The 24,398-nt window shown below is 38.7% G+C and overlaps 1 protein-coding gene across 3 annotated transcripts in view; it reads right to left on the bottom strand.

Annotated features, from left to right (window-relative positions):
* POU2F1 (POU class 2 homeobox 1) overlaps positions 1-24,398 on the bottom strand; it is a 188,063-nt gene that overhangs the window by 85,695 nt on the left and 77,970 nt on the right. Inside the window, exon 2 of one of the 3 annotated variants that reach the window (XM_060643408.3) lies at positions 13,486-13,586. The exons of the other annotated variants lie outside the window; for them this stretch is intronic. The gene's annotated coding sequence lies outside the window, so the exon portion shown is untranslated. The remainder of the gene's footprint in view (positions 1-13,485; positions 13,587-24,398) is intronic. 3 annotated transcript variants of the gene reach the window in all.

The raw sequence follows: 24,398 nt of genomic DNA, 5'->3' as shown, positions 1-24,398 counted from the left end.
GAAGTATAAAAAGGAGCTGAAAGGGCAAAGTTAAGATTCACACTGTTTCAAAATTATGCTTAAAGCTGAGTATTTTTCATTCTCCTTCTCATTTTAGTAATTTGTGCACTCTTCATGGGGCTCAAACTCATGATGCCAAGATCAAGAGTCCCATGCTCCTCCAACTGAGCCAGCCAGACACCCTGGAGCCCTTTCTTTAAAAAGGAGAAGAAATGCTCTTCCAGGACCCAGAGGTCATGGCTAACACTATCTGTATTAGAGTAATCTTTTACTCATGATCTCACGGGCCAGTCTCGGTCTCATTAGAAAGGCAACTGAGGACAATGACAACTCAACTACAAACTAGCTTTTTAAAACACATCCTTTGTGTATGAGTGAACTGAGGTCGGCCTGTACTCCACCTACCAAAATCATCAAGTTCCAACCTGGTGACATTCCGGAGGAGCAGCTATTTGTACAGGTTGTCCTCGACACCTGTATACCTAGTCCAATGCGGGAGGGAATGTCCAACTCAGCAACCGTTCCCTCGCACCTCGTGTCTGCCTCTCCGGGGGATTTTTCATTTCCTAGCTCCACTGCTTTCACTCCTAGGCAATCTCAGTTGCACACCAACAGCCTTTTTCGTCTTCACCTCTTTCCAAAATCCACCGCTACTTGAGTCGCCTTACTAGCTTGTTTACAGAAAGCAAGGACACTGCTTCAGCAGATGCTCGGTAGTAAAAATACCTCAGTATCTCAAGAATGATAAATTGTTACCTTATCAAGAAAAACTCATCCCCAAACCCATCACCCACAGACAGCCTAAAATAATTTACTAAGGCCCAAATACAAGAGAACACTGAGGATCTGAAAATTTCTTCGATCCAGAATCAAGTGATGGGTATGAGCACCGCCACTGCCACTATTCTTATGTACTGTATTTCACAGTATATGTGAATGGTGCCCCCTAAGGTTGCAATATGGAGATTTTAGTGCTTAAGAAAAAAAAAGATTTAAGAAAATGGCATGTCTGCTATTTCCTAAAACTCTAGATGGACAAACACCGAGACAGAAGTTATTTGATCAATTTGGCAAGTAAGCACCGCTAAACAACAAGAGATCTGAAGGATAATCTTAGTTCCTAAAAACCAAACTGAGGCCTAGAGAACGACTCTTAGGTCACACCAGTAAGTGGCAAAGAAAGCAGGGGGGAGAAAGACATAACAAGGAGGCATGAGAGGAAAAGAAGTAAAATAAAATATGCTGAAACTCATACCCATGATACAGAGATTTGTAGTTGGTTAATTAAAAGGATCAACTTAAAATAAATATCATGAAACCATTATATACATACCTTAAACATTTCATGCTACCAGAAAGTACTTAAATATGTATTCATTTACCAATCTTTTGATGGTGGACCAAAGCCTGATGCTTTAAAATCAGAATCCACTAATTTGGGTTTTCTCTTCTTTTTGGGTAAATCATGTCCTTAATACTTGCTCTAGTATTTCCAGTTTCAATTTCTTACGCTTTGTTTTTCAAGCTTTGCACATTTCACATAAATATTAAGAATACAAAAAACTCAAGAAAAATTTCACAAAACAATGCTCCTTCCTAGATGTAATGCAATCTAATAGGCTTTTTTTTTTTAACTGCTGATTTCAACCTACGACATTGACTTCATGACCCATAGATTGAAGAGCTTCTTTAAACGTAAGGCGGGAACGTAAAAGAAACACCAAGCACTTTGAGTACAGAATCTTTTTCTTTTTTTAAAAAGAATAATTCATCCCTAATATTTTACAGCTCTTTTTTTCACATCCAATTTAGCAGTATTTTTTAGTAATTGCCCTTTATCTAATCTTTTCAAAACATTCGACTTAAGTTTTCATAGAAACATCATCTCCTCCTGTTCTTCTCCTTAGTTTATATAATAATGATTCAAACCGTGTAACTAAAATAAGAAACGCGACCAGCCTGAACAGGCTTGGGAGCACAAGCGCGTAATGATCCTGATGACCACGGCCACTCGACTGTAGCAGCGGATATGCACAGACATACTGAAGGGCATTCGGCATGCTGCAGGGCATCAGACAGTGTGTTTCAAGCAGGGATCCTCAAGGCATCGGTTCATCTAATGAGTCATTGAAGTGCTGGCTTGTTAAGAAAGCTACCACACTAGAGAGCGGCTAGTATTAAGTGGCTGGTGCTTCTGCGCTCTTCCTTAACCCCTGCCAACATACATTGCCACGGTCATCATCGCGGCTCCTCTAGTGCTCCATTTAACACCCTGGCATCCTTTAGGGAACATACCATCACAATTCAATCCTGAATTTCTTGGTTGTAAAGCTTTAACGTCACGTTGCTCTAATAAAGGTGTGCCGTCATACTCAATGTGTCTGTCTAGGGGCGCCTGGGCGGCTCAGTCGGTTAAGCGTCCGACTTCGGCTCAGGTCATGATCTCGCAGTCTGTGAGTTCGAGCCCCGCGTCGGGCTCTGTGCTGACAGCTCGGGGCCTGGAGCCTGCTTCGGATTCTGGGTCTCCCTCTCTCTCTGCCCCTCCCCTGCTCATGCTCTGTCTCTCTCTGTCTCAAAAATAAATAAAAACATTAAAAAAAAATTAATGTGTCTGTCTAGTCTATCTTATCATCCTGTTTCTTTTCTTCTATAACTGTCTTTTCTTTGTTCTAGTTTCAACAGTTTTTGCAAAGTTACTGATTTCATGCATGAGCACATTCAACAAATATTTACAAGGTGCTGCCAGGCACTGGGATAGGAACTGGGGATACAATGCTGAGCCACAGAATGCTTACAATTGAATGGAAAGAAATATGAAGCGATCATCCAAAAACATAATCACCAAGTATGGAAATTCCATGGAATAAAAAGAACAGGTGGCTATGCAGCTTTAATACAAGCCTATAATTTGTCTTGACATCTTTGGCTAATATTAGAGCTCTCCTACTTTAACAACTGCAATGTAACTTTTTCTCTGATTCCATTTCTTAAATCCATGAGATACAGGCTTTGTTTTGCTCAAAATCACACGCTGCTTTATTATTCCCATCTGTCCTTTGAACCATTATGTCTCATTTATGGTATTGGTAATTTCGTCCTCTCTTTTTATGTCTCTCTCACTCTCAGGTTTCATAAATTTATGTGAAAACACAAGGGTAACAAGTATCCCAGAGTCTAAGTGAGATATACAATTTAAAGACACATTCTCCCACTGAACTAAAATGTTCTTCCGACTAACTGGATGTTATTAGTATGTTTTATTTATTTATTTTATTTTATTTTTTTTAATGTTTATTTTTGAGACAGAGAGAGACAGAGCATTAACAGGGGAGGGTCAGAGAGAGAGGGAGACACAGAATCTGAAACAGGCTCCGGGCTCCGAGCTGTCAGCACAGAACCCGACGCGGGGCTCGAACTCACGGACCGCGCGATCATGGCCTGAGCCGAAGTCGGACGCTCAACCGACTAAGCCACCCAGGCGCCCCTAGTATGTTTTAATAATATCAACATTTACTGACTTTCAATCTGTCTAAAATATCTCTCATCCCTGTATCAACTCTTGAGAAGTCTACCCATCCTCTAAAGACAGGTTCAAAAACTGACCTCAGATCTTCCATTCTCGTCAAGGAACTATTTGTTCTCTGAAATCCTATAGCAATGATAATCTCTCTCTTTTGTTCTTAACTGTGTTTACGTCTTACAATATGCTATCAAATCCAGGCGAATGACATTGACATAAAAGTCAATGTATGTATAGTTCAATGACATGTATAGTTCTATGTCACTTTACTGTCATATGTGTAGGTGGGTCACATAACCACCACTGCAATCAAAACACAGAACTATTTCATCACAAAGAACTCCTTCCTGCTACCCCAGTTATAGGCATATCCATTCCTCTTCCTGGGGCTATTCTGAATCCTCGACAACCACGAATCTGTCATCTAACTTCATAATTTTGTCATTCTGAGAATACTGTACAAATGGAATCGTGCACTATATGACCATTTGAGGGTAGCAGGTTTTACTCAACATAATAACCTTGCAAGATTACTTGGTTGTTTCCAGTTTGGAGTTATTACTAAAAAAGGTGCTATAAACACTCATATTTGGGATGTACATTGAATCACAAGCTTCACACTGGGAGAGAATACTTGCAAAGGACATGTCTGGTAAATGACTCTCATCTGTAATATGTAAAGCATAGTTGTGTATATATTTTTATGTGGACAAATTTTTATTTATTTCTCTGGGATAAATGCATAGAAGTGATATTGCTGGGGGCACCTGGCTGGCTCGGTTGGAAGAACATGGGACTGTTGATCTTGGGGTTGGGAGTTTGAGCCCCATGTTGAGTGCAGAGATTATTAAAAAAAAATAAATAAGTAAAAACTTTAAAAGAAGTGATATTGCTGGGTCACATGCTAAGTGCATATTTAGTTTTTAAAGAAATTTTGAAATATTTTCCAAAACGGCTATGCCATTTTAGGTTCCCACAATGTATGAGGGGTCTAGTTTCTTCAAATCTACACCAGCACTTGATATTGTTACTTTTCATTTTAGCTGTTCTAACAGATGTGTAGTGATATCTCAGGATGGTCTTAATCTGCATTTCCCAAATGGCTACTAATAACAAAACATATTTTCATATGCTCAATTAACCATGTGTATATCCTCTTCAGTGACATGTCTATTCCATTCTTTTGGACTCTTCTAGAACTCCACAAAAATCTCCCTTTTCTAATGAAAAGAGAGAAATTTTAGATTTCTCTCTTAGATTAGAAAAGATTAGAAAAATCTCCCTTTTCTAATGTTCTAATGAACATTGTGTGTGTGTGTGTGTGTGTGTGTGTGTGTGTGTGTGTGTGTGTTTTGAGTACACTTGACACACATTACGTTGGTTTCAGGTATATAACACAGTGATTCAACAGCTTTCATGTTATGCTATGCTCACAAGTGTAGCTACCATCTGTCACCATTCAACGCTACTACGATACCATTGACAATATTCGCTATGCTGTGTCTTTGATTCCTGTGACTTGCTTACTCCCTAACTGGAAGCCTGTTTCTCTCGCTCCCCTTTACCCCTTTGCCTATCCTCCCGCTCCCTCTGCTCTGGCAACCATCAGTTTGTTCTCTGTATTTATAGGTCTCAGTCTGCTTTTTGTTTATTCGTTTGTTTCGTGTTTTAGATTGCACGTATAAGTGAAATCATACAATATTTGTCTTTCTCTAACTTATTTCATTTAGCGTAAGACCTTCTTGGTCCGTCCGTGTTTTCACTAGTGGCAGGATCTCACCCCTTTTTAAGGCTGAGTAATATTTCATTGTGCGTATATACACCACGTCTTCTTAATCCATTATCAACGGACATTTGGGCTGCTTCCATATCTTGGCTATTGCAAATAATGCTGCAATAAACACAGGGGTGCATATATCTTTTTGAATTAGTGTTTTTGTTTTCTCTGGGTAAATACACAGTAATGGAATTACTGAATCATGGTAATTATGTTTTTAATTTTTCAGGAACCTCCAAACTGATTGCTGCAGTGGCTGCATCAATTTACATTCCCACCAAGAGTGCACAAGGGTTCCTTTTTCTCCGTAGGGTTGAGTTTTGAGAGTTCTTTACATACCATAGATAATAGTCCTTCATCAGATACATGCTTTGCAAATATTTTCTCCCACTGGGAACTTGCCTTTTCATCCTCTTTTTTTTTTTTTTAATGTTTTTTTATTTTGAGAGAGAGAGAGAGAGAGAGAGAGAGAGAGAGAGAGAGAGAAGAGAAGAGAGTGGGGTAGGGGCAGAGAGAAAGAGAGAGAGAAGCCCAAGCAGTTTCCTCATTCAGCATGGAGCCTGTGGGGCTCGAACTCACAAACTGTGAGATCATGACCTGAGATGAAATCAAGAGTTGGACACTTAATGGACTGAGCCAGGTGCCTCCCTCTTTAAAAAAAAAAAAACAAAAGTTTATTTACTTATCACACTCATGCACATGAGCGACAAAGGGGAAGAGAGAGAATCACCTTTTCGTCCTCTTAAAGAAGTTTTAGCACCCAGCAAAACTTTAATTTTGATAAAATCTAATTTACCAATTTTTTTCTTTTGTAGGCTGTGTTTCTGGTGTTATTGTTTTTTAAAAGATTTTATTTTTAAGTCATCTCTACACCCAACATGGCTCAAACTTAAAACCCCAAGAAAAAGAGTTGCATGCTCTACTGGCTGAGCCAGGCTGGCACCCCTCTGGTGTCATGTTTAAGAACTACTCACCAAGTGTTGGGGCACCTGGGTGGCTCCGTCGGCTAAGCATCCGACTCTAGATTTTGGCTCAGGTCATGATCTCATGGTTCGTGAGATCAAGCCCCATGTCAGGCTCTGCGCTGACAGTGTGGAGCCTGCTTGTGAGTCTCTCTCTCTGCCCTTTCCCAGGCCATCCCCCTCCCTCTCTTTCTCTCTCTCTCAAAAGAAATAAACATTAAAAAAATTTTTTTTAATTTTTTTTTTTAACATTTATTTATTTTTGAGACAGAGAGAGACAGAGCATGAACGGGGGAGGGGCAGAGAGAGAGGGAGACACAGAATCTGAAACAGGCTCCAGGCTCTGAGCGGTCAGCACAGAGCCCGACGCGGGGCTCGTACTCACGGACCGTGAGATCATGACCTGAGCGAAGTCGGACGCTTAACCGACCGAGCCACCCAGGCGCCCCTAAAAATTTTTTTTTAAAGAACTATTCATCAAGTCCTATGTCCTAAAGGTTTTCCATGTTTTTCACTAGTGTGAGGATTAAATGTTTTTTTTAATCACTTGTCCAAAATATTATCCTTCCTCTGTTTACTCCAATTGCTTTTGTACCTTAGTCACAAATTAGTTGGCTACACCTGTGCAGACCTATTTTTGGGTTTTATATTCCATTTCAAAGACTAATATGTTAATTTCTCAACCAATATCCTCAGGCTTGATTCCTGCAACTATATAACATGTCTTGAAATTATAGAAAATGATTTTTTTTCCTCTTCTTTTTCAGAATTTTGCTAGCTATTCTAATTCCTTTGCATTCCCACATTAATTTTAGAATAATCTTGTCTGCTAAAAAAAAAATCACAGGGGGAATCTGATAGGAATTACATTTAAACCTGTATATCAATCTGGGGAGAAGTGATCTTTCCTATGTTGAGCCTTCTAACCCATGAATGCAGTAGATCTCTCCGTTTCTCTGTGTCGTCCTCTAGTTCTCCCACCAGCATTTTGTAGTTTTTGGTATACACAAGTCCTGGATATGTTGTGTTGGATTTAAAACTACATAAGTCATTTCTTTAGCCATTCTTTTATGACACCTTTACTGGAGACGAGTTTGCTTTGTTTTCCTTCATCTAAAAAGGTCTTGATTTCTCCTTCATTCCTGAAGAAGGCTTCTGTTAAATACAGTACTTGGGATTTTGAGCTCTTTCCGAATACTTAAAAAACGTCATGCCGCCGCCTCCTGGCCTCCATGATTTCTGAGGAGAAATCCATTATCTCTGGAATTATTTTTCCCCATAGAAAAAGGTGTCATTTCTCTCTTGTTATTTTCAAGGTTCTTCCTTTGCTCTTAGTTTACCAATGTTTTACTATTGCTTCTTCGGGTTTACCTTGTTTGGAACTTGCTCAGCTCCTTGAATCTGTAGGCCTATGTCTTCTAACAAGTCTTCTGGAAGTCGTCAGCCAGTCTTTCTGCGAGTACTTTTTAGCTCAGTCCCCTTTCTCCTCTCCTCCTCCTTGTGGTCTTTCTGTCATAGTCCTACAGGTCCCACAGCTCTGTTCATTTATGTGTTCTATTTCCTCCTTGTTCAGATAGGGCAATTTCTATGTTCTGTTCTCCAGTTCACTCTGTCCCCCTTTACTCTGCTGTGCGGCCATCCGGTGGGCTTTTGTTTCGGTTCCTGTAGTTTTCAGTTCTAAAATTTCTGTTTAGTTCTTTACATCTTCTACTTCTTTACTGAGGCTTTGGTTTCTAGGCTAAGACTTTATATTTTATTTTTCCTTTTACTGTTTCAGTGAAGAAGTTAGTAGTGAAAGTGCTTTAAAAATGATGGGAAAAATGATGAGCCTGGGTGGCTCAGTGGCTCAGTCAGTTATGTGTCAGACTCTCGATTTTGGCTCAGGTCATTACCTCACAGTTTGTGAGATCGAGCCTGCGTCAGGCTCTGTGCTAACAGTGCAGAGTCTACTTGGGAGTCTCTTTCCCTCTCTCTGCCCCTTCCCCGCTCACACGCGCACTCTCAATAATAAAAGTTTAAAAACTAAATAACGTATTTAAAGTGTTGAACACTTTTTAAATGTTGTACTTATAAACATTTTTTTTTTTTTTTAAATCGTGGACTATGTGGAAAAGACGCAGATGCAAGTCTGAATGGTCTCCCGTTGACCAAATTTTGGGTAACACGAAGAAAATAAATTACAAAAATAATAAATTGTAACCATTTACTCATGACAGCTTATGAGTCCATTTGATATAAATCAACAGGGGGAAGAGAAAGATTTTCCTTACAGAATGCCAAATAATAAATATAGAAAGTCGGTATTTGGAAACCATTGTAATAAGTTCAGTCGAAATGCTAAATCTAGTGGGCCAAAATTTGATGATGAAAAATGTACAGTTTCTCTACAAAATATTAAGCAATTACAAAGGGAAGATGTAACTTTACAGAGGAGAAGCTTGGTGAACGTCACCTTAATCAGGTGTTCAAAGATAACATCACTAGTCAAGGAACAAATCAAAACTGCGCACTATCAGAAAAGAGGAGTTGAGAGCACAGCATCACTTCCCTCTGATATTCCTGCCATAGATGCATAACCTGAATCTAATCATGAGGAACTATCAGATAAACCCGAGTTCACAGACACTCTACAAAATGTATTTTTCCAATACATAGTCTTGAAACTCAAGGAAAGGCTAAGGAACTGTGATTGGAGAACACTAAAGAGATAGAATAATTACATGCTACGTACGATCCTGGATTAGGTTCTTTTGTTATGAAAGGCACTATGGCAACAACCAGCCAAATGTGGATCAGGTCTATGGATTAGTTGACAGGAAAGTAATACTGTTAATTTCTTGCATCTTATGTCTGTATTGTAGCGATGTAGCAGAGGGCCCTTATTTGGTAGGATTACTCACTAAAGTACTGAGAGTGTTTTGAAGTCAAAATAAAAAATAGCAAAGAAAGAAAAGAAAAAAGGGTGTGGGGGGGAAGCAGCTCAACAAACTGCCAGTATTTTATGATTATTCTAGTGGGGCCCTGCCCTCCTCATGCCACAACAATCTGTGATCACAAGGTGCACAGTAACACTGACAACACAACAATTCTTAAAGAATCGGGAAATTATGTACAGTCAGAATGCACTTGAAACCATTTGAACAGTATTCTGATGGACATCTCAAGACATGGAGGGGCACACAGTTTAAAGCTCTACCTTACAAATCATGAAGTTCAGATTTGAATCCGGACGAAAGCACTGAGGACCAAACACCCTTCCACAGCTGGTATATCACTGACTTATGATCCAAAGTAAAAGAGCTTGAAACCCATCACAACACAAAATTTTACTATTTTATTTATTTATTTTTCAAGTAAGTTCCATGCCCAATGTGGGGCATGAATGAACTCACAACCACGAGATCAAGAGTTCCATGCTCTTCTGAATGAGCCGGCCAGGCGCTCCTCTAATTAAACTTTAGAAACTCGGTTAATTTTAAGTAAAATCTACGCAGACAAAAGACAGTATTAGAAAATTAATTTTAAGTTGGTATTATAGAGGGGCGCCTGGGTGGCTCGATCGGTTGAGCGTCCGACTTCGGCTCAGGTCATGATCTCACGGTCCGTGAGTTCGAGCCCCGCGTCCGGCTCTGTGCTGACAGCTCGGAGCCTGGAGCCTGTTTCAGATTCTGTGTCTCCCTCTCTCTCCGCCCCTCCCCTGTTCACGCTCTGTCTCTCTCTGTCTCAAAAATAAATAAATGTTAAAAAAAATAAAAATTTCAAAAAAGTTGGTATTATAGATACACCGTTACGTTCTTCTGAAACTGATTTTAGTGGCACTACAATGTGATGGGTCTAACTTTCCTACTTAAGAGACGTTGAGCAAAAGACTTAACATCCTCTATGGGTTGAATTGTGCGTCTCAAAAGCTGTTAAAGGCCTAACCCCAAGGATCTGTGAGTGTGACCTTTTTGGAAACAGGGTCTTTGCAGATCAAATTAAGAGGAGGTCAGGAGCGTGGGCCCCAATCCAATACTACTGGTATCCTTATAGAAAGGGAACATTTGCACACAGAGACAGATACGTACAGAGGGAAGACAAGAAGATATGAAACAGATTCTCCCTCACAGCTTTCAGAAGGAACCAATCCTAATACCTTAATCTCAAATTTCTAGCCTCCAGAACTATGAGGTAAGAAATTTCGGTTCTCTGAGCCAGCCAGTCTATGGCATCCCCAGGAAACTTCACATGACATCTGAACCTTAACTTCCTCATTTGAAAAATGGGGCTTATGCCATCTCTCACGTTCATTCTAAAAATTAAAATCGGAACATAAATTATTTTTAAAATGATCAAGAATTATAAAAATGATAATGGTATTATTATTATACTCTTGATAATTTAAAAAATATCACTGTCAAGATTTTTCTCCTGTTACAATAAAAAATTTTAAGTGATGCTCTCAAACATTTCTATGTACCTTAACTAATTTTTAATCCACAGGCCCCAAATCACCTTTGCTGTACACGTAAGAACAGAGTCTTAATAATGTTACCAGTATCTGAACATGGCTGATTTCTTCCTTTTTCTCATGTTTTAATCCTTAAATAACATTTAAATGCAGATTTTCTCTTTTGAACTCTTTTTGAAAAAATTTTATTGAGTTATGATTGACCTACATAAAGCTGTACATATTTAATGTATACAATTTGATAAATTTAGAGATAAGTACAAACAAGGCCATAAACTTGTCCATCACCTCCGTTTCCTCCCCTCCTTCTTTTTCATTAAAAAATCTTTGTGTGTGTGGCAAGAGCCCTTGACGTAAGATCCACCCTCTAAGAACAATTTTAAGTGTGTAGTACAGTATTGTTAACTATAGTTTCCCGCAAATTCAAAATCTGATGCCCTCCCCGGCAAAAAAATCAAAAACTGACGCCCTTCTGGCCACATAAGCACGACAACAGCAATCCCAGGTAACTGTGATTCAGCCCCCTGGACATCACCACCAGCATTTGATGCTGCCAAAAGCAGATGATGACAGAATATGGGAGGTGAACAGGCCGACCATCCAGACAAAAAGCAAGGCCGCATTTTGCACATTGTGCTTTCTTTGTCTCTTGGCTCTACTTCTCGTACTTCGACACCCCTACTAAAAACGAGAGCACAAATGTGGATGTGTCCAGCAGATACCCTACAGAGCAGGAATTCAATCCACACTAGCTGCCCCAGCCCTGCCTGACCCTCCTTCCTTGCTACTCAGGTGACAAGTATCTGCAAGTGATATTCAGGGAGGTGAGTAGCTTCGTAATCTTCTCAAAATGTCATAGTACCGATACGAGTCACACCATCTTTGTAAGCTCCAGTTACAAAGAACTTAACTAAAAAATCATAAAATTTGTCAACGTATCTCACCTTTTACAAAGGCCTAACGTACGACTGCCTAAAACAGAAAGACACCAGGCAATCTAACGTACATTTCTCATTTTGAATGGTAGAGATTAAAATGCACATAAGTTATATTTCACGCTACCAGAAAAAAAAGTTACTTCCCATGAGCTACTAATAAAATGTTATTTTTAGTATCTCACTACCTACATTCTATGCATCCCCACCCTCTTTTGGTCAGGCAGGTGATGGTGGTAAATCAGTCAAAGACTGGGGGGGAAAGGTGAGTTTCAGGGGCTGGGTCAGGTTTTAAGGCAAAGATACACCTGGTTTTGGCGAACTCTGATACTCTGGGTACTTTACTAAATAAAGAAGAAGGAATTTTCTTTATATCTTCATCATTACAATTCCATTTAACATGGTAACTTTTTATTTATCCCCAAGCCAGACACTTGAAATGTATTAATTTTTGAATGTAACACCAATTTCTTTCATCACTTAACTAATTTTGAAAAATCTGTTTTAAAAATACTTTACAAAAATAATCATTCCTCGATGATCGACTATACTAAGTAAAAACACGGGAGACAAATGTTCAGTCACACAAAAATAGACCTTTGGACCTGCTCAAATTAGTTCACTTTAAGCATATGTTTAGAATATACAAATATTTTATAAACGCCTTTCTTTTTTAAAGGGGGTATAAGACCTCTAACTTGCAATTACATTATAAATATAGCTAATATGATTCCTATAATTAAAATCATTACAGAGGACGAAATGGTTTCTCCCCTAACTACCTCCATATGTCCCTAAAATGCTGAGATTTTTGAATGGGTGAATTAGGAGAGGAAATTATTCCATAATCAGTATCCGTTAACATGTGATAGGCTGGACGATCAAGTTTTAATTCCTCAGGCTTCACCGCTGAGTCATGGGCTTTGAAGTCAAAGAAAACTGGGTTTAAACTCCACTTCTAATATCCTAAGCTATAGCACTCTCATTCTAAGCCTCATTTTCCTCTTCTGCAAAACAGGTACAAAATATGCCCAAGGATTCTCCTCACGCTTAAATAAAGTGTATCTAAAAGATTTAATAGTACCTAGTAGCTAAGTTAATACTGTTAATAGAGAAAATACTTTATGTAGCATAAATAAATCCATTCTATCTTCTCTGATCCTACATTAACATTCTAAGCTATACAAAAGATCCATATGAAATGTCACTATGGTTTGTTTACTCCCTTGGGCATGTTAATTCTTACTTAAGGTACTTAAAAAACGAGGATTTTTTAAAGGTCCTAGAGTAGGAATCAAAATATGTAGCCTCCGATCTAGATTCTGACCTCAGGTCTACACTGGCTAGTTGAATTTTCTTCAGCAAGTTATTTGATCTCTCTAATCTTCACTTAGGTCATGTGTCAAGTGGTAAAAGGTAGGCTTAATATTCTGATTACTAGATTAATTTTATAAAACTATTATTGACAAAGTACTTCTATTAAACTACCACGTAGGGAATATTGCTAATGTTATATCATCTGAGTAAAGAGGATACTCAGTAATATATTTATGTACCCTATTTGCATTAATTTCACAACCTTTCCCCCCCAATAAACCGAACAGAGCCTAATCTAAGTACCAGGGCCAATTCTAGACTAGCTTCTGTTGCTGGCTAGGGCACAGGCATTCTAGGCATCACTCCACCATAACAATAATATCAAATAAATTTCAGAGTTAGTATCATATATATGATAAGTCATTTTTTATAGTCATCCCACAAAATTAAAGGTAATCATCATAAACACCTGGATTTATCAGAGGCTACTAAGTTAATAGCTTTTATGAGCAGAAAATATTTACCAGGTATAGAAAGACTGCATTCTTTCTTTGAATTGATTCATTGAAAACTGAGAGTAGTTTGGTAATTAAAAAGGCAGGAAAGCTCTTCTTACTTTTCCAGTCTATGAATACAAAAAGAGAAAAAGGCAACACTGAGTAAGCCGTATAAAATAACCTAACACTTTAAGAGGGAACAATTACACATAGTGGGCAACGCTGAACTACGGGTGTGTTTAACTGCGTAAACATAAAGTGATTAATAAAGGCAGGCACCTCTCTTGTGCCTATTTTCTTATCTACAAAACAGGGACACTAGCACCTGCCCTTACTTTAGGAACATGGAGGTGAATCAGAGAATTCTTGGAACATGTATTAGAAGGTGCTACTCTTTCGTGAAACTGAATAACACAGCCTACCTAGTATTTCCTTTAAAGAGTATATTTCACTAATATTAAAAAATCCCCAACTCCCTGTTACCTCCTTCCAAATTTACAAGCATCTACTTCAATATATATATACACAGATGTGTGTGTATATATATATATATATATATACACGTATATATATATATATATACACACACACATAGATGTTCATAGATGATAGACTGATACATATCGCTATCACCGTAAAATATTCGGAAAAAAGGTACAAGACTACATTCTGACTTAGAAGATAAGAAATGTCAATATTTGGCGCACACAAGTATGGAAATTCACCATCACTGGCTGGCCACCACACTCTGACAGAATATCTTAGAACCTTGATCAGTAGAAAGTCCAAGCAGCCTTAACTAAGGAGGAGGAGTTGGTATGCGTGCTCTTATTGGCCATATACCTATACTATGTAGCTATTTGTGAATTAGCCTAATTACTCCGACTAGGATAAATTCGTACAACTGACTGAGTAGCATAACTTATTAGTAATAACCTCTAAGTTTTATATAACTGTACTCGGTGCTCATGTAACTAGTCCATATAGTTGTTTTCTATACATTCACTGTTGGTCCTAACCATTTATGAAACTCTGAAACAAAGGCTTAAGCTCAGTGGTGCAAACAAAGTCAAATACGTAAATAGTTCAAACTGCCTTCTTTTTAGAAAAAGTTATGTTTGTGAGAGAAGGGGTTCACAGTAGCTCCTAACACTTGCAAAGTACAGATCAACATAAACTTCTTCCATAATTCTGCAACAGTGGTCAAAAACTAAGACATTCTATTGCATTATAACTGGAAAGCAATGAAAATTCTTTGAAAAAGAGTCTGATCTACATGTACTTTTCTTTAAGAGTCTGATCTACATGTACTTTCTTTAAGAGAATTTTAAAATCATTAGGTTAGGATATTTAAATAAGGACATAAATTAGGATATTTAATTTAAAGAGATATTCCTAAAACAAAAGCAAAAACAAAACAAAAACACAATGACACAAATAAATCCACAAAACAAATAGAGACGTTAGCATGCCCACCAAAGCCCTCCAGAAACATGAACTATAGTAAGGGATACCCACCCAAGTCTTCCTCTTTAGTTAGACCAATATGATGGTTACAAACTGACAAGCTCTTTCTGGCTGTCCATTGACTCATCTACAGACCTTTTATTCTTTTGAAATCTCCCCAATTTAAACTGGATGCAAATAAGCCAGGTATGGTCCTTACAACAGTAATCCTGCTAGACCCTATGGAGTTTCCATGGAAACACGCACAGCTGGCAATGGCAAAGGAGTTGTACTGGCCTTAGACTGGTTAAAGTCTCAATGCTCACTGAATGAAATAATTATCGTATCTTAGTAAAGAACAAATACAAAAAAAAAAAAAAAAATTCCCACCTTTGGGATCATCAAGCAAAATAATGCAAAGTATTTTCATCTAGGCCAAAAGTGGCTTTTGGCCCAGCAGCAATAGTCATCTGTGAAAAGTTAAGAGATGCCAATTACCAAATGGTAAATACGCTTTTACTAAAGAAATATAATTCAAGAGAGTACTCCCTGTGGGTCACTTAATGTAACAGCTGACAACCAGAGAGAGAAAAACAATACAAAGTCTAATCTAAACAGTAATAAATAGCATGTACTTTTCCTTAAATAAATTCAGTATGACTGTTCCTTGCTGTATTAAAAGTAAGTGTTTTCAGGGTGCCTGGGTGGCTCAATCAGTTGAGCGTCTGACTTCGGCTCAGGTCATGATCTTGTGGTTGGGTCTGTGAGTTCAAGCCCCACCCTGGGCTCTGTGCTAACAGAACAGAGCCTAGAGCCTGGTTCAGATTCTGTCTCTCCCTTTCTCTGCCCCCTCTCCTGCTCATGCTCTATCTCTGTCTCTCTCTCTCTCAAAAATAAACATTAAAAAAAAAAAAAAGAAAATGTTTTCACAGCAGTGATTCTCAAAGGGCAGTACCTACCTGGATCAGCATCATCAATGTCATCTGGAAATTGTTAGAAATGTAAATTCTCAGGCCCCATCCCAGACCTACTGAATCAGAAACTTCGGGGATTAGAGGCCCACCAACTGGTGCTTTCACAAACCCTCCAGAAGATTCTGATGTATGCCAGAACTCGAGAACCACTGATTTACAGTGTCAAACCTGAGAAGAGACTGATGTATGAAATAGGAAATGGATTGTTTGGGGCACCTGGGTGGCTCATTCAGTTGAGCATCCGACTCTTGGTTTTGGCTCAGGTCATGATTTTACAGCTTTATGGGTTCAAGCCCCATATCAGGCTCTGCACTGACAGCGTGGAGCCTGCTTGGGATATTTTCTCTCTCTCTCTCTCTCTCTGCCCCTCCACCATTTGCGCTGTCTCCGACTCCCTAAAAATAAATAAACTTAAAAAAAAAAAAAAAGAAAAGAAAACACAATGCTTTATCTCACTCCTTGGAACTAAGTGAAGCTTAGTAATAAAACATAAAGGAGAACTCACTGGCCTCAACTGAGTACGTTGGCTAGTATCTCACTGCCTATAAAAAAGATGCAGAGACTAGCAGTGGTTCATCATGCCTATCCTTCCTATACGTGTCAAGCCAAAGTAAAAATTACAAGGGTCTGTTCATGATTACTCAAGGAGAGGAGGGTCCTCGTACCTAAGACACTCAATTCACTACCATTCATAGTCTATTACCAATCATGACTCATTTCTAATCACTGATGTCTTCAGACACAGGTTAGCAAACTTTACCCTTTATTCCTTTATAATAAAAGAATAATAGTTTTTCCAAGACATCAAATCAAATATGCACGTAGGGAGAAGTCTGAAGTTTGAGTCATGAATTTTAACATTCCTCACTCCTTGTAAGAACTTAAAAAAAAAAAAGCATACTCGGATGCAGTTCTTCCTTAGTATCTAACACTTCGATCATTCATGTACTACAAAACACACATTTCATTTTTCCTTTAACTTCAGGATACATTTATAATTCCTTCCCTATTTCAAGATAATGGGCAGCACTCCAAAGAAACAGCCATGGTAGTGACATTAAAGTGACCAGAGACTAACAGAGAGATATAATGGAGAAAAACCACTGGGTAAATCAAATATGAAATAGGCTGTTAGAATTGAAGAAATAAGAGCAAACGAATAGCCTTCTGAAGCTCATAATTAAAAATAAATACAGAATAAATTTAAGTAGAAGACTGATTCACAGGCTCTGCGTTCTCTTAGGGTCTGTCCTCAGTCCACTCTCACTATACACCAGTGATGGCCAAGTATTGTCTTTGTGCTACTAGTGGGTCGGAACCGATCCCAAAATGCTAATTATTATTTAAATTGTTTTTCATTTTATTTTAGAGAGGGAGAGGGAGAGGGAGCGGGCAGAGAGGGGATGGAGAGAGGGAGAGAGAATCTCAAGCAGTATTTCTATTTTTCATTTTTTGAGGAACCTCTATAACTACTTTCCACAGTGGGTGCTAATTCCATTCACTTCGATGTGTCACTTCTGACTACATACTAATAGTCCAAAGGGGTGCCACTCCAACTCTCCCCATTTGGATAAGGGCAGTGCCATTTAGCAAATGACCTTGGCTCAAGGGAAAGAGCTGAATGATTCATCTCAACCCCCGAGCTATCGACTTATTCAGGACTAGACTGTAACCCAGAACATTCCTCAATTCTAGCCTGTGAAATCCAGGAGAGCTCTCCCGGACCTTTCCGGGACAGTTATTCTCACCTTTAGAGAACAGTAAGGAGCTACTATCCATCTCTAGACTCAAACAAGGAAGCACACTTCCTGGCTGCTGCTAGCAGCTCTTTGGCAACCACCAGGGAAAGGACCCGAGGGCAAAGCAACACGGACAGCCCAGTCCTGTGTCCCCAGTCCTGCTGTCCCCGAAGCTTCAGGTCTCAGTCCTGTGAGCCGAGCCAGCTCCTTTGTGCTTAAAACAGACTCAGTTTCTGTTATCTGAAGCTGAAAGCAACCTACCAATAACATATCTGTAAGTGATTAAGCGTTACTAATCTGGCGCTCATAAATTAAAATTAGCTATTGGAGTCTGCTAATTAATGTGGTTGCCACCTAATGTTAGGCAACTCTGTAAAATTCCTAACGTACATGCACATGACATACAGGTTGGGATTTCCAAAATTTGGTCTTGTTACGTGTGCACGATCAATATTAAGTTATAGGTTTTTCAGTCTCAATTATTCTTTCCTATTTTGATCAATTTAGACATACGCTTGCATATTTGCATTGACATTTCTAGGTTATGTTCCAAAAAATTAGCCTTCATGACAGAAGTCAGTAAAGTTCAAAGAGTTTCCATATTTCACAGTAAAGTGCTTTGCATATAAACAGGAATGTTAGATGAGTTCTATGCATGATTCCACTTTTATCTATACCTAGAGGCATATATATATGCACATGGAAAAAGGACTATTCAGGTTTGTAACACATGGTTAATATTCAGCATGCATATCTCTGGTTTTTGGTTTCAACTGATAGAGTTTTTGTAAAATTCTTTTTTATTATGAAACAATTTTTAGCTAAATTACTCTTTTAATGCATCTGACAATACTAGTTTTAAATATAAAGATCTGTTATGAGAAAGCTCTGCAATTAAGAGGGAACAGGCACATACAAGGAAGACTTTCCAAAACAAAGTTCAGGTTGCCTAGAGATAATATCAAAAATATAAAAATACAAATCCTATAAAAATAATAATATAAAACTATAAAAAGGATTCTTTTTGACCGTTTCTACACTTGGCCTGAATTTATTTACCTAAATGCAAAAAAGCTAATCGAAGTAACTTCCACAATGCTGCCCTACCTCTGAATCTCCTACAATAATCTACTTCCTTCAGTAGGGTAAATTCTTTGTCAACTCATGACTAAACTACACAAGAAGGAAACACAATCTTCTACTTGTACAGTTTGAGACAAAATAAAAATGCTAATAACTTTTTAATGGTATGGCAGCCCCTACAGACTCTTTCTGTACTATTTTTAGTAGAGAGCAGTAGCTCCACAACATACCTCTATCATAGGTCCTACTTACTTCACAAAGTCACTCATTAGCAAATCACAATAAAAATTAACAGTGACCCTTCAGGGGTTCGAAGCGGCAGACAGAGAGGCCTTCTGGTCAACATGGTAGAAAGACCTTCTGTACAGTCCGTACATCCTATAATCCTTCTACACATCACGCTGGTTACGGTCACACCAAGCAACTGATTCCACTGAATGCCATTAAAAAACACTTTATTACAATTTTGGCCTCTGAAGTAACGTTCATACTCCACAAAAATGACGACAGGAATTTCTAAAGCCTTAGATGAAACTCCTAAAGCCGTTAACCTATCAGCAGATGATTCTATAACCCAGTTTAACTCAGTGCTTCCTCCAGACAATAAAGCCAAGGTATGTCAGAATTGCCAATAACTTTTTTTAAAATTTATTTTTATTTTTTAATTTACATTCTAGTTCGTTAGTTAGCATATGATGATTTCAGGGGTAGAATCCAGGGATTCATCTCCTGTGTATAACACCCAGTGCTCATCTACCAAGTGTCTTCCTTAATGCCCCTTGCCCATTTCGCCATCCCCCCTACCCAGAACCCCTCCAGCAATCCTCTGTTTGTCCTCTATATTTAAGAGTCTCTTATTTTTTGTACCCCTCCCTGTTTTTATTTTTTGCTTCCCTTCCCCTACGTTCATCTGTTTTGTATCTTAAACTCTACACGTAAGTCAAGTCATATGATATGTCTTTCTCTGACTAATTTCACTTAGCATAATACCCTCTGGTTCCATCCACATTGTTGCCAATGGCAAGATTTCATTCTTTTTGACTGCCGAGTAATATTCCAGTGGTGTTTGTTTGTGTGTGTGTTCCATTCATCTGTTGATGGACATCTGGGCTCTTTCCATACTTTTGAGTTGCTAGTAACTTTCAAAATAGAAAGTCAGGATAAAAATTCCAAGCAATGGGGAATGGTTAATGATTATTAGAAACAGGATCAATAAATAGGGGACATTTTAGTTAAATTTAGATCAAGATCCTGTCTTGGGGCACCTGGGTGGCTCGGTCGGTTGGGCATCCGACTTCGGCTCAGGTCATGATCTCACAGTCTGTGGGTTCGAGCCCCACATCGGGCTCTGTGCTGACAGCTCAGACCATGACCGACGCGGAAACCAAGAGTCAGACGCTTCACCGACTGAGCAACCCAGGCGCCCCGGACACACGGTTTTCTGACGTGAATTTGGAAACAAACAACAGAAAAACCCAAGTTGAGACAGTGTGACGGGCCGGATCTGAGCAGCTCCAAGCCAGCAGCACTTCTATAGGGCAGCCAGACTGCACTCTGTCCACGACAAAGGAAGAAACGCGAGCACCTCTAGTAATGTCACTCAAAGAATACAGTACCTCACACTGTTTGGGAGACCAAATGAGGCTATTAAAATTCTCTATCCTGGGGCGCCTGGCTGGCTCTGTCAGTGGGGTATGTGACTACTGATCTTGGGGTTGTGAGTTCGAGCCCCATGCTGGGTATACAGATGACTTAAAAAAAAATTCTCTAAGCTTGAAAACACTATTAAACAGATTTTGTTTTCACTTTAGAAAACTTCCTCAACGATATACTGACGTGTGTAAGAGAGAATGTTATGCTTGATATGAAAGAGAGAAGTACCTAACACCTCCGCCCACACTGAAAATACACGACCTTAAAAAAACGTGCTGTATGGTAGACCGGCCCCTACTTAGAAATCACCAACTGTCCAGACATCTTTTTGTCTGTTTGTACGATCCAGACATTTTACCATACTGACTGACCCCCTTCTTACAAACGTACCACTTGTTTGTACTAAAATAATCTCAGTACTAAGAGAAGAATCGGGTAGATGAGGAGTACAGGCCATTAAAGTACAGGCAGTACAAGTGGCACAGTTAATCATAACAGAACACAGTATGCATGCTACCACTGAACCTTTTTCAGTGTCCTTACCTTTTAACAAGACGAGCTGAAGCACCCCTGTCCTGTATCATTAGATTTAGAATCAAATCTAACATAAAAGGCAAACTTCACCTCTCCTGGCTCTTGCAAATATCAAAGGATAAAAAGCACAGGGTTTTAGAGCAGAGAGAGATGCTAGCAATAATCAATCCAACCCCTTCACCGTACAAACAAGGAAATCACGTGCAAGATTGCCTGATTTATTTCAGGACGAACTGAGTGATGCCTCAGCTAAAATTCAGATCCGTTTTCTGATTCTTAGTCCATATGAGCGAGCGCTCTACACAACGGCCACCTCCCCTTCAGAAAAGCTTACATTTTCCAACAATATTATAAAGGCACTTCTTAAACAGTGATCCATGTTCCGTCAATCTTTTTAAGCATACTGACTACTGGTACCTATTCTCCAGAGATAAGTTCATAATAGATGTTCACATATTCATTCCTTCGTTCATTCAGGCACTCAAATAGTTTTAAGAGATTGGTATGTATAAGGAACTGTACTCTGCTCCATGGGGCCAGAAAGATGAATCAGACATGATTCTGATCTTGAAAAGCTTCAGTCTATAGACTGAAAAGCTAGAATAGACATCAGAACGCTCCAATTTGAGTAATAACTAAGAAAAAGTTTTTACTTAAACTGTGCCTGAGTGGCTCAGTCGGTTAAGCGTCTGACTCTTGATTTCAGCTCAGGTCATGATCTCACCATGTCATGTTTGTGGGACAGAGCCCCGGGTGCTTGGGATTCTCTCTCTCCTTTTCTCTGCCCCTCCCCAGCTTGCGCTGTCTCTAAAAATAAGTTAAAAAAACCTTAAAAAACGAAGTTTTACTTTTTGACAAAAAGGTACAAATATATGCATCATTCAACACACAGGAGAAAGTGTTTTCATGTGATTTTAAGGATTTCTTACTTACATAGAAAAATCATAAATAACTAGATTTTATGAAATAAGGTATATTCTAAAGAAAACAGACTAATGCTTAAATTCTATGACATATCTTCAGCTTTCAGGTACTGCCTTTAAAGTTTCTTCCATATCTAACACGCTATGTATGATCTTTGGCCATTCTCTCGTCTCCCTACGTAAAAAACTAGATTTCTAATTCAACTAATTTTAGCAAATATTTTAATGTTTTTATATTACAGTGAGGTCACTAAAAACTGTCCAAATGAGACGGACCACGAGCCAGCAAATAAATCAAACATCTCCAACCAAATGTTACTGAGTTCACTGGCTGAATACAGAATAGGGCAAAAATTAGGGTAGCTTACAACCCTTGAGTCAGGAAAGGATATGAATTTAAGTGATACTAATCTGGTGTGATTTTTATACCATTATAAAATCAAAATTAATTTCTACAAGATGTAAGGTCATTTTAAACCATCACAAGGATATCCTCTCTCAGCACTTAAAATACCACAAACGCCAAGCTCACATGGGCCTTACAGCCTTTGCCATTTCTGTTCCTTCAGCCTAGGACACCTCTGCTCAGGTAGCTTCTTACTATTACAGGTTCTGATGGTCATCTCTCGAAGAGGCCTTCCCTGACCATTCAACCTAAAACACACACACACACCCATTACTATCATGTCACCCTATTTTAGTCTACATTCTTTTGATAATTTTAAAACTTGTTTACTTGCTTCAGTAGAAGGCAAGCTTCTTGAGCACAGGCACCTTATGAACCTTGTTCACAACCTTAGTGCAGGAGAGAACCTGACAGCTGCTCAAAAGTATTTGTTAAGCAAATGAATAGCACCCAGAAAGTCTAATAAGTAGTAGATCAGGGATATCAACTTAAGTCCACAAAACTCGCTAATGAAACCATTTCAAAACCACAAAAACTATGTGCTGAGAGAATTCATCTATTAATTTTGGCCCTCTTAACAAAATCCTACTCTAAGTATACTCCTGATAGTGTATCTGAATTTCAACAGAAAAAATTCTGTCTGGCAAATACTTCTTTATTAAAAAATACTTTTAATGTTTATTTGAGAGACAGAGCATGAGTGGGAGTGAGGCAGACAGAGAGGGAGACACAGAATCTGAAGCAGTACCAGGCTCTCAGCTGTCAACACAGAGCCCGACGTGGTGCTCAAACTCATGAACCGTGAGATCATGACCTGAGCTGAAGTCGGACGCTTAACTTACTGAGCCACCCAGGTGCCCCTAGCAAATACTTCTTTTTTCAAGTCAGGAGAAACAGCAGTTTCTGGTTTGTGATATTCTTGGCCATTTAAAGAGTATCAAGTTTATTTTATTTATTACATTTATAATGTTTTCCCTAGATTATCAGACATGGGTTCTCAGAGACAATAAATTTAGAACTGTCTTCTAATTAATGGATGTGAAATCTGAGAACATTTGAGTAAATCAAGACCGACATTTAGGATCTTGGTGAACAGGGGATAAAGTTAGTTAATACGCAAATTAAAATTTGCTCAGCAGCCAATAAACAGATACAAATCTTTCAAGAAACTTAGCCATTCCAAATCACATCCACTGACTGTGCCTCTTGATTTTATAAAATAAGACTACTTGTGTTGGGAGTCCTGTTGAAATTCTAGCTTCTCTTTGGAAAATTCTGAAATAAGCAGTCGATTCCTCTATTTGCCATGGTTGAACAAGAAAGCACACTATTTCAGGAAAACTGATGAGCCAATTATGTTAATCAAGCATTTACTGCGTATCAAGTTCTTAAAGCAGGTGTGTAGAGTTTACTTAGATTTACCCACATTCCCAACTTCTTGGTCTTTCCATCTGAGTTCAATTTCCTTCTTTAAGTACATCCTAAAAAGTTCCTTTAGTATGATGGGAGTGAATTCAGTTTTTGATTTGTCCACTTCATCTTTATTCTTGAATAAAAGTTTAGCTGGGTAAAAATTTTAAGGTTGGTAGTTATTTTCTCTCAGCATTTTATACTTTCATTGTCTTCAGGGTTCCACTCCTGCGATTGAGTACTGTGAAATTTGGGCCTTTTATGAGCAATTATCTATTCTTCCTGTCCCTATTAAAGATCTTCTCTTTGTATTCAATTTTTGGCAGTTACACTATAATACATCTAAGGATAGAATTTTTATCTATCCTGCTTGGGGTTTCATTGTGCTTCCTAAAGCTGAGAAATCATGCCTTTCATCAATTCTAGAACATTCTCAGCCAGTATGTAGTATTTGAATTGATAATAGCTGCGAACTACTTCTATTCTGAGTTCCAAAATTAGATTCATTGTAAACCTTCTCATCCTATCCTCCAGATCTCTTACCTTCCATTCCAGTCTTTCATCTATAACCACTAGTATTGCATCTGCCCTGATCCTTATCTCCAAAGTCACAGTGGAGCACCCCCCCCACCAAAATGATCTGCTAATTCTTATCTTCTTGTAGCCAAAGCAGGAATCACTAAAGCAATGTCAGTGCTCATGTGTTTCCTTGGATTGCTGAACATTCAGAATGTTTGCTGAAATCAGGGCAGGGAGGGGCGCCTGGGTGGCT

Source organism: Panthera onca, chromosome F1, assembly GCF_046562875.1.
Source record: "Panthera onca isolate mPanOnc1 chromosome F1, mPanOnc1 haplotype 2, whole genome shotgun sequence".
In the NCBI taxonomy this organism is placed as follows: domain Eukaryota; kingdom Metazoa; phylum Chordata; class Mammalia; order Carnivora; family Felidae; genus Panthera; species Panthera onca.
The sequence above is the reverse complement of the archived record's forward strand: the minus strand, read 5'-3'. Positions and strand labels throughout refer to the sequence as shown.